Source organism: Parus major, chromosome 9 (genome assembly GCF_001522545.3).
Source record: "Parus major isolate Abel chromosome 9, Parus_major1.1, whole genome shotgun sequence".
In the NCBI taxonomy this organism is placed as follows: Eukaryota; Metazoa; Chordata; class Aves; order Passeriformes; family Paridae; genus Parus; species Parus major.
The window spans coordinates 18,509,877-18,521,000 of record NC_031778.1 but is presented as its reverse complement, the minus strand read 5'-3'; the positions used below and the strand labels follow the sequence as shown (position 1 = coordinate 18,521,000).

Sequence of the window (11,124 nt, the reverse complement as noted above, 5' to 3'; positions counted from 1 at the left end):
TAAGGTGCACTGACCCTCCGCTGATGAGGATACACATTTAGCATCTCAGACCCATCCTTTACGTCAACGGGGGTATCAGAAACCAGGTTGTAAATCCCACTTCTCGCAGGCATTCCTGCAAAGCTGCTTGCCTCGCAGTCTGGGGGATGGAGAGCAATAGAAAAAAAAAAAACAAAAAAAACAAGCCCTGCTTCCATACTGCCTGGGAATCACCGCAACCTGACGGCACCGCCGCACCATTCCGGGAGGGCACAGACCACAGCCGAGAGGCAGGGACAGGCATCCGCATCCCCCGAGCGGCTCGGAACGCGGGGCAGCGGGGCGAGATCCCCGAGCACCGCCACGACCCCACCCGTGCCACACCCGTGCCAGACCCACACCCGCACACCCCGCACCTACCGCGGTGCCGGGCTCGCAGGCCGGGCCCCGGCTCGGGCTCGCTCTCAGCTGCGGGAAGTGACGGCGGCCGGGGGCGGGACGGGGCTGCGCCCGCCGGGCCGGGGCGGGGCCGCCGCTCCCAGCAACCCGCACCGCTCCCGGGCATCGCCGGGCAAAACAGCGTCCACGAGTCGCTTCAAATTGTCAGTCCTGAGCCGCGGTTCTGCACACGGGCGTTTAGTCTTTTTTTTTTTTTCTTTTTTTTTAATATAATTATCTTTTTTCACAGCAGACGTTACAATGAACCTGATTTGCATATATAAACATCTTCTTATTCATGCTGCTTGTAGCCAAAATGAGTAATGATTTCCCCTCGAGCCACCAAGGCCTCACCCGCGTGGTTGGGCCACCCTGTTTCAAAGCATATGGAGTTTCTGTTGATTTTTCTTCTCTTTTGTTGGAACGGGAAAGTGCTGAGAAGTCACTACAGGCTGAAACCATCACCCAGATTTTACAGTAGCCACCAGCCAACCCACTTGGCAATCCATTGGTTAGACCCACTGGTTGTTATTAATTTTTGTTAGATCTTTAAAAAAAATATCCATTTATCTAGTTTGGGCTGGAAGGCCCCTTAAAGACCTCATTCCAGCCCCTCTGCCACGGGCAGGAACACCTTCTGCTAGCCCAGGTTGCTCCAAACCCTGTCCAACCTGGCCTTGAACAATTCCAGGGATGGGGCAGCAACAGCATCTCTGGACAATCTGTGCCAGGGCTGCACCACTCTCATAGTAAAGAATTTCTTCCTAATACCTGATCTATATCTGCCCTCTGTCAGTTTAAAGCCATTCCCTCATGTCCTATCACTACACGCCCTTGTCAAAAGTCCCTCTCTGTCTCTGTTGTAGGCTCCCTTTGGGAAAGTGCTGCAGTGTGAATCAGGAGCCGTGGTGATGAGCAGCAGAAGCAGCACAGGAGCAGTTTAGCAGCAGGAATGCTCACGGAGCCTGCTCTGCCCTGTGTTTGCTGGCTGTGTTCTGCCATGCCCTGCACGGCTGGTGCTCCCACCTACGGCAGTGCTACCTGCAGCATCCCAGCCTGGCCACGGCTGTGAATGTGTCCCATGCTAGACCCTGGGGCTCAAAGAACTATTCCAAGTAAGAGAATTCACCAACGCCCTCACCATGGCCACACCTGGCTCCAAAATTTGCTTATGCCATCTCTCTTGTTGAAAGGATAAATATCCCTTGACAATGGAGTGATTTGCCAAAACGCCTTAACAATTAATAACGCAGGTTATCCCTGTCCCTCCTCCCTATCACCACCTCAGTGCCACCCGCACTTGTTGCATCTTGCTGGCTCTCACCAAGGTACCCCAGCCTGGCGCTCTCATTTCGCGTCCTGAAAACTCACACCACTTGGGAGTGTGTGTTTACAATGTTATTTCTCTCCGACTTCTAATTTGTACGGGCATTCGCTTGGCGAGCCACTCTGTCAACAAAACACGGGACTCACGTACAGCGACTTGATGCCAGTGGCAGCTGATTGTAAAGAAACCTGGTGATCCAAGCGGGAAAAGGGTCAAGAGACTGGGTCACACGCTCTGCGATGTGCAGGGCACGGGGGTGTCAGTCACTGTAGGGCAACAACCGGGGCAGGAGGAGCCCGTGATTCCCCAGCACACCCCGTCTTCCCGGCCCGCTCCCTCCACCACCGGCCCCGCGCCCGCCTCCCCCCGCCGCGGTTCCCGTTCCGGCGGGCGGTGCCTTCCCCATCCGGGGTCAGCCCCGCTCCCTTCCTGTTATTCCCGTGCGGGAGGCGGCGGCTGTCGGGGAGCGGCTGCCGGCGCCGCTGCCGCCCGCGCCCGGGGCACAGGCACCGGCCGAGGCGAGCGGGGCGGCCGCAGCGGCGGGAGGCGGCGGGCGCGGCCCGGGCCGCGGGCAGGCCGCGGCGGGCGGGTGAGTGAGGCGGGCGCGGCGGGGGTCGTGAGGGGCCGCTCCCGGAGCGCCGCTCGCTGAGGGGGCTCCGGCGGGAGCGCGGGGCTGAGGGGCCGTGGGGCTGCGCTTGGCCGGGACAGCTGCCCCGCCGCATCCCGCGTTCGGGGTGCTCGCAGGGACGGGACCCGGGAGAGGAAGAATAGCGGCTTGTTGTTTTCCAGTGTGGGTGCCTCCACCCCTGGAGTGGAGCTGTTTGCTGTGAATGTGCTCCGGCAGGGCTGGGGATGGGGCTGGGTGATGCCGCTGGGAGCAGAGCCTCTCCCGATGGGTGTGTGTGTGGATCCTGGCACAGAAGCTCCTGCTTCCAGATGCACTTGGCTGACAGCAGCAGTGTCTCATCCCTGCTACCTGTAAAACCTTCTTTGCTATTTTATGCTGCTCAGGGATCGGTTTGTGCTGATGTTAAACATGGAACTGCTGTTTCTTACCAGTATTTCTGCTCTCTTGTAGACTCTATATTAGCAGAACTTTGGCCAAACTAACACAAACTGTCTGCTTGTTTCTCTTTGGGGGCTTTGAGGCTGTTTTCAGTATTCCTTAAGTTATTAAGATATCAGGCTAATTACTTCTGTAGCTGTTATGGTTATGTCTCTAGTTTTTATAAATTTTTGTCTGTATTTCTTTTTGACTAAAGATCTGATTGAACAAAGGTTCTTTGTAAGCAGTGCCTATTCAGAACAAACAGGAGGCAAGTATATATACTTCAAAAGTAGACAGTAAGGAGTATGACGCTTTTTTGGATTTAATTCTGCAGCAAACTTATAAAGGAGTGGTAAATTGGGTTCTGAGTCTAGATGTTGTGGAACTTAATAGAAAAAAATCTATTCTGTTCTGTTAGTTATTTGTACTTTCACATCCCTGCTTTGAGCTATACCAGGCATTCAAATTTATCACATTGGATAAAGTTAGAAACTTTCCCATCATGATCTGACTCATTCTTTAGTGTCTTCCATCTCACAGTTGGTTTATAGAGGTGTACTCGCACTTGTTGCTTCCATGCTGCAATTCTATAATGCAATGTAATAATCAAAGTCCACTTCTTGTGTGTAAACTTTGTTAGTTCCTAGGAATATTCCAGTACTCAGGGTGATGGGATTTAATAGTGTGTCTGCTATGAGGAACTGACTGGATAAGCTGTTCTAAAATAAAGCCCCATGTGAATTTAAAGCTTCACAATAAATAACTTTATTCTCAAAGAATAGCATTGGCAAACTTCTTTCAGAGTTGTTACTTATTTAGAAACATATTTTAGCCAATGTAGAGAAACCACACATCAACCAAGCTCACAATGTTCACAGAGGAATTTATGAAACCACACAATTCCTATGGGATCCATGAAATATTCCACTTTTTCATTAGGACAATAAATGCAGCAGCTCCAGAGCTGCAGTTGGAATTTGGCTGGTGAGATGCCCTGCATTTCCTAGGTGTTAACTTGGTGCCATTCTTAGCAACCTGGAGACAGTGTTTCATGTTTTTTCAGGACAGGCGAATCCCAGCCTACAGATCCATGCCAAAGTGTTTTAATTGGCCGTTCCAAATTGTCATTCTGTATCAATGACAAGTTTATTCTATTTGTTGTTGCATTTACTGCATGAATGATGGCTCTAAGAGGTGGGGTTTTTTTTGGTTTTGTTTCTTTCTAGTTTTTCTTTCTGGAGTATTCTTTGGGAAAGGGGGTGTAGCTGATTTGTTTACAAAGCAATTGTGCTTTATTGGAAGTCATAAAGTGGTTCAATACTTAGTTAACTGTGTCTCTGATAATCAGGCTATTCCTGCTTTCTGTGAGCAAATGGGGGATACTTTTTCCTGGGTAACTCTTTTTTTAAAAGTTGCTCAAAGCTTTAGAATATGAATTTCTGCAACCAGCAAGGAGTTCATGCTTTACCCTCATGCTGTCTCACAAAATGAACTAAGTAACCTCACAAGAGGTTTCCAGCTATTGCAAGAAAAGGAAACCTTTAAAAAGTGGTGTGGCGTAAGGAATGGACTTCCTGATCCACAGATCCTCAGATTTTGGTGTGTGTGGTGTGCTTTTTAATGGCTTGCTTATGTGTAGTACAACTTGGAACAACCTTGATGATCATCATAACTTTAATTTCTTTCTGAGCTAAAACTCTCTACAAATTATTAGACAAGCCTAAAGCTGACATGCAGTCTGCAAAAACTGCTTTCTTATGTTCTGTACACAAAATGTCAACTCATTATGTAATCTTTGAGATTTCTTCTGCAGATTCTCTGGGTGTCAGGAATACCCTGAACACTGTGCAAATATCACTCATTTCCAAATGGAAGATTGTTGCTATTGATTTTGTTTGCCTATTAGGAGGGGAGAGGAAATTGGGATGATGATACATTAGTTCCAAATCACATAATAAATAATTAGCAGCTCTAGATTGGTATCATGTAGCTTTGCTTTGCCTAGTTGAGTGCATTAATGAAGGCTAACAAAGATTGTAGTTAATACGACATTTGAGGATTGTTGTGTTTGGGTGAGGGGAAGCTAAGATACTTTGTTTTAACTTGATGCAGAAACTTATTGTGTTATTTATAACTGGACAAAAATAGTACAGCAAAACTCGTTTTTCTAGTTTAGTCTTTAAATACCATTATAAAACTAAATTTTGTCTTACTACTGACTGGTTTGTAATTACTGAAAAATATGTGAGGTCTAGTAAATCCTCCCCACTGAGAAAAAGTGGGCCATATCTACATTTTTTGTGTGTGTGATGGAGTTGGAGTGGGAGTGCTTGGAGGGAAAGGATAAGAGTTTGCACTTCAGCTAACTGGAGAACAGATGTGGCTTCTAGTGTGAGCTAAAGCTTGGGGGTTTTGCAGCTTTCTATGCATTGCATTCCATGCTTGTGGGAGTTTTGTCTCATCCTTTTAAAAAACCAGACATCCAGCTGCTCCAAGGGGATGATGCTTGTCTGTAGCTATGACTAGAAGATGCCACAAAAATATTTATGCTAAAACTAGATGGGAATTTTTTTTTGCTTTTGAAGTTGAATGTGTCGTGGCAAAGAATTCTGTTACAGTTGTCTCTTTGTAGTATCCTAATCCAAATGGGAGCAGTGGTGAGAATAGATTTGTTTCTCTCTATATTTAATTGGACAACAAATGTATGCGATTTTGTTTTGATTACAGAGTTGGTCAAGATAACCTCCAGAGGTTTGTCCCAACTGAATTTGTTCTACAGATCTATTTTTGAATGGTTAATGAAGTGTTAAATGAACCAGAAATAATACTCTGAGTATTAACTGCTGGGGTTTTTTTTGCTCTTGCAGCACTGGTATAGTATTAACTTTAACAAAATCCAAACAAACAGACCCACTCAATCAATCAAACAAAAAATCTAGCACAAAACCAAGCCCAGCTAGGAGGTAGAGGGAATGAAACTGATTTAGAAAAGAAAAAGAGGCATTTTAATAAATCCTGTACGTTAACTTGTAGTCATGTGGAAATGCAGCAGACTGAGTACAGTTTATGTAATTCTGGATCTGACTTCTCAGTCTAAGCGATACTTAATATTTTTGCAGCATGTATGTTGTTTTATAAGGCATGTATCTACACTTGATTTCTAGAAAAGTATTTTTCTAGTTAATTCTGGGCCCCGATTTTATGCAAGGCAGTCTAAGATGCCTGTGTATTTCAAAGAAATGTGAGGGACAGTAGACATCATCAGTTGTTCTCTATTTCCAGTGTTCTTAAAGCCAGCAAAGCCGGGGATAAAAGCACTTGGTCAATTGTGTCTGCTAAGTAACCTCCCTGGGAATGGTTATAGTCTATCTTTGGAAAACTGTGCTCACATACCCAAGCCTCAGAAATGTAAAAACTAAATTCTAAGAGGCCAGCTTACCTTTGTCAAGTTGAACAGGAAAAATGATGGAGCACTGGTGAAGGTCTTGCTTGACTTGCGGCAGTAGAAGTGGCTACTTCAGTCGAGTTTACGAGCAAACAGTTGGGACAAACGTACAACTTTAGGTTCAGTGATCTCTGGTTTCATGCACTGTTGCTTTTCATCAGTAGAGGGTTAGATAAATCCCAAAGAGACTGGGGTTTGTTGTTTGGGGTTTTTGTCTACTCGTTAACATATTATTTGCTTTAATTTACTTACCTTCAAGGGTTTTGATGCAGAAAAACCTTGGTAGTTTTGCCTACACCTTCTGATTAAAGAAACATTTGCAAATGTAGCTTTTGAGGGTTGTGAACCACAAAGCATATTTGTTGAGCACAGGAGACTTATTGAATTGACTAAGACTGACTGTAAATTCCCTGAAATTTTGAGACAGCTGAGTCACATTTATTCTGATAAGTCTGTATATGCTGACCCTTTTTTGTGGCAAAGAAAGGTAGAGAAACATCCCTTGGGTCATTTTCTCTCCAACAGAAAAGAGAGAAAGCTGGATGCTTGCCTTCTAGATTGTACATGTCAGAAAGCTTATCTGTCATTAAGAGTTCACTGCTTTTCTTTATTTCATACTTCTTAGTCTTTTGCCAATACTTAATCTAGCAGTTAATGGTGATGAATGACTCTTGCCAAATATGTTCCAAGACATATTCTGATTCCTGATTTTTAACTCTTGTTGTTAAATCAGGTCCTGTTCCTTCCAAAAACATGAGTTTTCTGGTGAAATTACATTGGTTGTCTTGGAAAAGTGTCCCTATCTGTCAGCTCTTTAGCAGTGGGTCCTTGCAGAAGACACCAAATTGTTAAATATAAATTTACTTCTTGTTGAATCCTTAGTCCTTCTCTTAGCAATCAGCAGTCAACAAAGAAAGAAATTTTTGAACACCTCAAAATGCAAGAAACTTCGAACATTGCTGAAAGGAAAATGTTCAAGATTCAGCATTTCACCTGAGACTAATCAGCCATAAGTAAAAATACATGCATGTTCTGTAATCTGAATCTAATAGAACAAAATTTCCAGTACCTTGGGACTTTGACATCTGACTTGCGGGAAAAGTGAGGAGTTTGATCTCTGCAAAGACGTTGACAAACTAAATATGGAGTGTTTGAAAATACAAGTGCAAAAGAGGGAGAATGAACAGAGGGGTAAAGGCTTTGTTTACCAGGCAAGCAGAGTGGAGAGGAATTGTTTCTTTCTCAAACTACTCAGTTTCAGTTCTGACAAAACTCAATAAATATGCTTTTGTGACAAGGAATATTATGATCCAGCTTTGGTGCTTGTGCCGTTAAGATACTTTTCATTAAATCAGGAAAACACTTAACTTGGCTCTTAACTACAGGCACAGTTTGAAAGATGGAAGTTAATAGTGCTAACATAAGAAGTTTCTAGATAGAGCTAACTTCCTCTGGGAAAAGGGAAGTCAAAACTACCATTCCAAATACTCCAAAACATGCCTGTGGTGTCATTAAACTGCTTAGAGTCTAAAACATACCACTTAGTATTCTTTTTTTTTCTTTTTAATTCCCAGCTCTTTAGAGAATAAACAGGAAATGCTGTGACTAATAATAAAAGTGGAAGTGATACTAATAACACTGAAAATTGCTCTTCTGCTTTTGTGGATGTTGAACAACCAGTTCCACTTACCAGTTTATCAAGGCAGTCTCTACTGGTGGGAGGAAAGTGATAAATATATTGCGTTTTATCTTCTTGCAGTTTCATGCTGTTACCTCTGAAATCTTCAATTTTAAGGTGTTAAGTACAGTAAAAGAGCACTTGTCCTAAGAAAGCCTCTGGTGTGTAAGAGCTAATTTTTAAGCAACAACCAGACATCTGGAATAGTCTTGATTGTGGTGTATAATTGAGGATGTGCCTGTGACTTCCGCTGCAGTCTAGCAAGTTTTTTACAAAGTTTAATTTGTGTTAAATTGCATTTGTATTAGTGTAAAATGGCAATATATGAAATTGTAATGCTGTAATTGGAGAGGATAAACGTATACAATTACATGAAGTTTTGGACAAGAGATTGCTAGTTAAAAGAAAGGGCTTAAATTGATTTTAACATTTTATTTGAGAAGGTAGAGATTAACTCTTTTGCTTATGTTCAACTAAGGTTGAACATCTAAAATTCTAATAACTTGCCTTCCTCTTCAACTTGCTCTGAAATGGAGGATAAAGCACTGAAGTTGTTATCACTGCTGAGCAGCACTGCCTTGATCTCAGATAGCTCCAGCTTGGAATGTTTTTTCAGTTAAGGAGAGATGGCAAAAACTACCACCAAGAGATAAAGATGAAAACAGAAGCCAACGGGCAATAGAACGGCAGAGTTTATACATAAAGAAAAGGATAGCAAAACCTATTCCTGACTATGGAAACTTCTTAAATATGTTGTCAAAGTGCTTTGTAATCCAGCTCTTCAAGTCTTCTTTCATCACCTCTTTTCCAGGCTTTTCATTGTACATCAGCAGATAGCACAGTATCACAAACAGCTTCAGGGAGATATGAGAAGTGTAACCATGATTATAGATTGCAGTCTCTTGTTGTTCTGGTATATGAGCAGGTTATTTATTTAAACAACAAAAAAGATGCTTTGCAAGATAGATACGCTTCCCTAATTGGTGTTCTTTTAATGGGTGGAAATGAAATCCAAAACACTTGAGCTTTTGTGGTCTAATGTTCTATTCCGCTGTTAAACTTCACCAGGCTGGAAACTGGTTTCAGTCTTTTGGAACATACACACCTACAAAAACATTAATGAAATGTTTCCAAAGAACCATCCATGCATTTAAAAAATACTTCCTTGTTTGTGCAAACATGTAAAATTCTCTCAATAGTGGTGACTGATTACTACCAGTACCTTTTTGGCCTTTTTTTAAAATAAAGGCCTTTCAATTTAATCTGTCCTTCTTACAGAGCTCTGACTGTAGTAGTAGGTTGCATGTGCCTTAGTCTCAAACCATTTAATCTGGATATGAAAGTGATTTTCTAAACTGGGAAGCTGGGAAATCCTTACACTACTGCAGAGATGTGACTGATAGTCACTGCTTAAATAACTGTGAGTTTATGTCACATCTTTGGGAAGTTCATGTTCACTACAAACATTATCTAATTTGATGAAGACTTGCCATTTCTTTCTGATGCATCAACCACAAATTGCTGGTATGCTGACCTTGTTAGAGAAACATTTTGTGTTACAGCTTGAAGTAGAGGAGAAAAGGGATGCACAGCACACAGCTTCGCTCAGTAACCGCACGCTTTACTGTGCTTGTGTTGCACAACATGGTTTGCAAAGCAGATGTAAGGAAAGGGGTAATAACATTTGCAGCATCTGCCTTAAACACTTGCTCAGTGGTGAAACTTGTTGCAGAGCACCAGAGCTGCCTCTGCATGAGCCACAAGAATGAGCAGTTTCAGTTCTAACCAAAGGCGATGCTTTTCACAGCAATGCCCCATTGTGGTGTGTTCTAGAGCAAGTGTGTAACTGCACAAGCCAAGCAGTGGGGTCACAAAGAGGACACTTGGCTTTAGGGGATGTGTGCCTTGTATGACCTGAAGAGCAGACCCTTAATGACCACCAAAGTAAGATCTGACCATGTACAATTGAGACTACACCCACTCTCGCCTCTCATGCTAATGAAGAACCAAAAACCGCTCCCACTCTGCCTCATGCTGATGAGGAACCAGAAAACCATGCCTACTCTTGCCTCTCATGTTAATGAGGAACCAAAAACCACTCAATCTTCTTATGCTGACTGGGAGTTATCCAGGTGGGATTCTACCACCACTGTGAAGAAGCCCTGGGCACTGGAGGACCAACAGGACAGCGCAGGATCCATGGTGGTGACTCTCCTGCTTGCACACTCTCTCTCTCTCTCTCTCTCTCTCCTCTTTCCCTTATACACTTAATGTGGCAGAATATCGTTGAACAGGTATTTGGTCTCATTTGTAGCCTAATTTGTGCAGGGAACTTTAACATCAAATCATAACAGATGCTTCTAACAGTCATGTACAGGAATGATAAACATTTGATTAAGGACGCTGAGGAACCGTGTCCCAGTTTACCAGAGCTGGTTTTGTGCTTCAGGCTGGAGCATGCAGGGCCTACTGACACACACAATCACAGTGAATCATGTTTGTTTGCACTTGTTGAACACAAATGCAAATGTACTGATGTCTTGAGCATCATGATTATAGTATCCAACCTGTAAATGCTGAGAAAAACAGCTACAACAAGAATAAATGCTCCTTGAGGTTTCAGAGAAACTTCGTTTTCTTTGTAACTTCCATGAAGCAGTCAGGTAAGTTTACAAATTGGGAATTTAGTCCTGCAGTGTTGTTTCACATAGAAGGCTCAGTTATCCTATGTGCTTAGGTGCAATACACCTATGTGATCTGTGACCTTTAGGGAGATGAAACCTGATGAGAACAATCAGAGGTGCCAAATTCTTTGCAGATGAATATTATCCCTACTTGGTGTGGGGAGTAGGCAGGACAGTTTTGATCTGTTGAAACTATTTTATGGAAAACTGTTGCTGTTTACCTCTCAGCAGGATTATCATCTACTGCTAAATAAATATTTAGTTAATCACCATTGACTGTATCACAAACAAGTGATAGGGAGTAGGACTTAATTTCAGACTAATCCTTGAAAAGCTGTGGTATTTTCCTGTTGTGATTGTAGCTCGTGTGGAAGTAGACAGCAGCTTCCACAGGGCAGGGTTTGCACGGAACCGGATTTGTTTGCTGCTGTCTTATTCCACGTGTCTTTTTAGAGGATAACCTGCTAAGAACTGTGTGAGTTTCAGGACTTTATGGGACAAGTGTATTTAGCTGCAGAATTGAAT

At 43.2% G+C, this 11,124-nt stretch overlaps 2 protein-coding genes across 7 annotated transcripts in view; one reads left to right on the top strand and one right to left on the bottom strand.

Annotated features, from left to right (window-relative positions):
• ZMAT3 (zinc finger matrin-type 3) overlaps nt 1-2,086 on the bottom strand; it is a 28,605-nt gene extending 26,519 nt beyond the window's left edge. For 2 of the 5 annotated variants that reach the window (XM_033516721.1, XM_033516720.1), the window contains exon 1: nt 400-506. The gene's annotated coding sequence lies outside the window, so the exon portion shown is untranslated. Of the gene's footprint in view, nt 1-14; nt 348-399; nt 507-1,894 lie in introns of those variants that run through there. The other 3 variants (XM_015638131.3, XM_015638130.3, XM_015638132.3) reach the window with 3 other exon arrangements.
• A 213-nt stretch (nt 2,087-2,299) lies between these two features.
• Nucleotides 2,300-11,124, top strand: part of PIK3CA (phosphatidylinositol-4,5-bisphosphate 3-kinase catalytic subunit alpha) — a 41,795-nt gene continuing 32,970 nt past the window's right edge. Inside the window, exon 1 of one of the 2 annotated variants that reach the window (XM_015637737.2) lies at nt 2,300-2,333. The gene's annotated coding sequence lies outside the window, so the exon portion shown is untranslated. Of the gene's footprint in view, nt 2,334-9,967; nt 10,118-11,124 lie in introns of those variants that run through there. The other variant, XM_033516711.1, reaches the window with a different exon arrangement.